A 3,605-nucleotide genomic window follows, 5' to 3' on the forward strand; every position below is an offset into this window, starting at 1 on the left:
CCAACACCAAACTTAGAGTTTGAATGTGGGGATTTTTTTTGACTCTGTATTGAGAGAAGCTTTTCATGCTTCCTCTTCATGGTTACAGAGGGAGATCCTCAAGGGAGTCCTCATTCACTTGAAGGACTAATTCTCCTCTGTCTACATCAATTACAGCTTTTGCTGTGGCTAGGAAGGGTCTACCAAGGATGATAGATTCATCTATACACTTTCCAGTGTCTAGGATTATGAAATCAGCAGGGATGTAATGGGCTTCAACCTTTACCAAGACATCCACTACAAGTCCATAAGCTTGTTTCCTTGAATTGTCTGCCATCTCTAATGAGATTCTTGCAGCTTGCACCTAAAAAATTCCTAGTTTCTCCATTACAGAGAGAGGCATAAGGTTTATGCTTGACCCTAGGTCACACAGAGCCTTTTCAAAGGTCATGGTGCCTATGGTGCAAGGTATTGAGAACTTTGGATCTTGTCTCTTCAGAGGTAATCTCTGCCTAGTCAAGTCATCCAGTTCTTTGGTGAACAAGGGGGGTTCATCCTCCCAAGTCTCATTACCAAATAGCTTGGCATTTAGCTTCATGATTGCTCCAAGGTACTTAGCAACTTGTTCTTCAGTAACATCTTCATCCTCTTTAGAGGAAGAATACTCATAAGAGCTCATGAATGGCAAAAGTAAATTCAATGGAATCTCTATGGTCTCTGTGTGAGCCTCAGATTCCCATGGTTCCTCATGAGGGAACTCCTTGGAGGCCAGTGGACATCCAGTGAGGTCTTCCTCAGTGGAGATCACTGCCTCTTCCTCCTCTCCAAGTTCGGCCGTGTGGGTCATGTTGATGGCCTTGCACTCTCCTTTTGGATTCTCTTCTGTATTGCTTGGAAGAGTACTAGGAGGGAGTTCAGTAACTTTCTTACTCAGCTGACCTACTTGTGCCTCCAAATTTTTAATGGCGAACCTTATTTCAGTCATGAAATTTTGTGTGGTTTTAATTAGATCAGAGACTACAGTTGCTAAGTCAGAGTGGCTCTGCTTAGAATTCTCTGTCTGTTGCTGAGAAGATGATGGAAAAGGCTTGCCATTGCTAAACCTGTTTCTTCCACCATTATTGTTATTGAAGCCTTGTTGAGGCCTCTGTTGGTCCTTCCATGAGAGATTTGGATGATTTCTCCATGAAGAATTGTAAGTGTTTCCATAGGAATCTCCCATGTAATTCACCTCTTCTATTGCTGGGTTCTCAGGATCATAAGCTTCTTCTTCAAATGAAGCTTCTTTGGTACTGCCTATTACTGCTTGCATTCCAGACAGACTCTGAGAAATCATATTGACTTGTTGAGTCAATATTTTGTTCTGAGCTAGTATGGCATTCAGAGTATCAATCTCAAGAACTCCTTTCTTCTGATTTGTCCCATTATTCACAGGATTCCTTTCAGAGGTGTACATGAATTGGTTATTTGCAACCATTTCAATGAGTTCCTGAGCTTCTGCAGGCGTCTTCTTCAGATGAAGAGATCCTCCAGCAGAACTGTCTAATGACATTTTGGACAGTTCAGACAGACCATCATAGAAGATACCTATGATACTCCATTCTAAAAGCATGTCAGAAGGACACCTTCTGATCAATTGCTTGTATCTTTCCCATGCTTCATAGAGGGATTCACCTTCCTTCTGTCTGAAGGTTTGGACTTCCACTCTAAGCTTGCTCAATTTTTGAGGTGGAAAGAACTTTGCCAAGAAGGCATTAACTAGGTTTTCCCAAGAGTTCAGGCTTTCATTAGGTTATGAATCCAACCATGTTCTAGCTCTGTCTCTTACAGCAAAGGAAAAAAGCATAAGCTTGTAGACCTCGGGATCAACCCTATTAGTCTTGACAGTGTCACAGATTTGCAAGAATTCAGCTAAAAACTGATGAGGATCTTCCAATGAAAGTCCATGAAACTTGCAATTCTGTTGCATTAGAGAAACTAATTGAGGCTTAAGCTCAAAATTGTTTGCTCCAATGGCAGGGATAGAGATGCTTCTCCCATAGAAGTCAGGAGTAGGTGCAGTAAAGTCACCAAGCACCTTCCTTGCATTGTTGGCATTGTTGTTGTTTTTGAATGCCATGGCTTCTTCCTCCTTGAAGAGCTCTGTTAGGCCCTCTAGAGAGAGTTGTGCTTTAGCTTCTCTTATCTTTCTCTTCAAGGTCCTTTCAGGTTCAGGATCAGCTTTAACAAGGATGCCTTTGTCCTTGCTCCTGCTCATATGAAAGAGAAGAGAACAAGAAAGTATGAGATCCTCTATGTTACAGTATAGAGATTCCTTGAGGTGTCAGAGGAAAAGAAGAATAGAAGGAGAAGGTAGATAGAAGAGAATTCGAACTTATCAAGAAGGATAGAATTCGAATTGCAGCTTGAGGAGGAGTGTTAGTCCCTTAAATAGAAGGATGTGAGAAGAGGGGGAGAATTTTCGAAATTAAAGTAAAAGATTTTTAAAATAATAAAAAGAAATTTGAAAATTTGATTGAGATTTTCGAAAATTAAGATTGGGAAAGAAATTAAGTGATTTTGAAAAAGATTTTGAAATTAGAAATCAAAAAGATATGATTGAAAATTAATTTTTGAAAAAGATGTGATTGAAAAGATATGATTGAAAATCAATTTTTAAAAAGAAGGTTTTAAAATTAAAGTTGATTACTTTACTAACAATAAATTAGAAGATATATGATTCTAGAATTTAAAATTTGATCATTCCTTAATAGGCAAGTAACAACTTGAAAATTTTGAATTAAATTACTAATTGTAGCAAGAATTTTCGAAAATAGTAAAAAAATAAAAAAATGGAAAGAAATTGATTTTAAAGAGATATGATTGAAAAGATATGATTTGAAAAAATATTTGATTTTGAAAAATTATGAAGATTTGAAAAAAATTTGGATTAAAAACAAAATCTTCCCTCTAGTGTTATCCTGGCGTTAAACGCCCAGAATGGCATCCATTCTGGCGTTTAACGCCCAAAATGCTACCTTTTTGGGCGTTAGACGCCCAGCCAGGTACCCTGGCTGGCGTTTAAACGCCAGTTTTCCTTTTTCACTGGGCGTTTTGAACGCCCAGCTTTTTCTGTTTAATTCCTCTGCTGAATATTCTGAATCTTCACTTCTCTGTATTATTGACTTGAAAAGACACAATTTTGAAAATATTTTTGGATTTTTAATGATGAGAAACAATAAAAAATGCAACTAAGATCAAATAAACAATTCATGCAAGACACCAAACTTAGAAGTTTGTATACTAAGGACTATAACAGTTTGAAAATGCATGTAAGAAACAACAAAACACACAAAACAAGAGAATTTAAAGATCAGAGCTAGGAAATCATCAAGAACAACTTAAAGATCAACGAAGAACATAATGCATATATTTGAAAAATGCAAGAAGAATAAAAACATGCAATTGACACCAAACTTAAAAATTGATACTAGACTCAAACATAAAATATTTTTGATTTTTTATGGTTTTATAAAATTTTTTTTGTGATTAGACATGGCTATCCAAGCTTCAGCAGACATACAACAGCTAAATTGATAGGAATCAACTAGCTCTTGTGATGATAAAATTATCATCTGAAACTCTAG

General features: G+C 37.0%; 1 non-coding gene across 1 annotated transcript; it reads left to right on the forward strand.

The window, feature by feature from the left end:
* The first annotated feature begins 1,585 nt into the window (after nucleotides 1–1,585).
* On the forward strand, nucleotides 1,586–1,693 carry LOC112780400 (small nucleolar RNA R71). The gene has a single exon (XR_003191241.1). It is a non-coding gene; the product is annotated as a small nucleolar RNA R71 (small nucleolar RNA).
* The last annotated feature ends 1,912 nt before the right edge of the window (nucleotides 1,694–3,605 follow it).

Source organism: Arachis hypogaea, chromosome 19, assembly GCF_003086295.3.
Source record: "Arachis hypogaea cultivar Tifrunner chromosome 19, arahy.Tifrunner.gnm2.J5K5, whole genome shotgun sequence".
In the NCBI taxonomy this organism is placed as follows: Eukaryota; Viridiplantae; Streptophyta; class Magnoliopsida; order Fabales; family Fabaceae; genus Arachis; species Arachis hypogaea.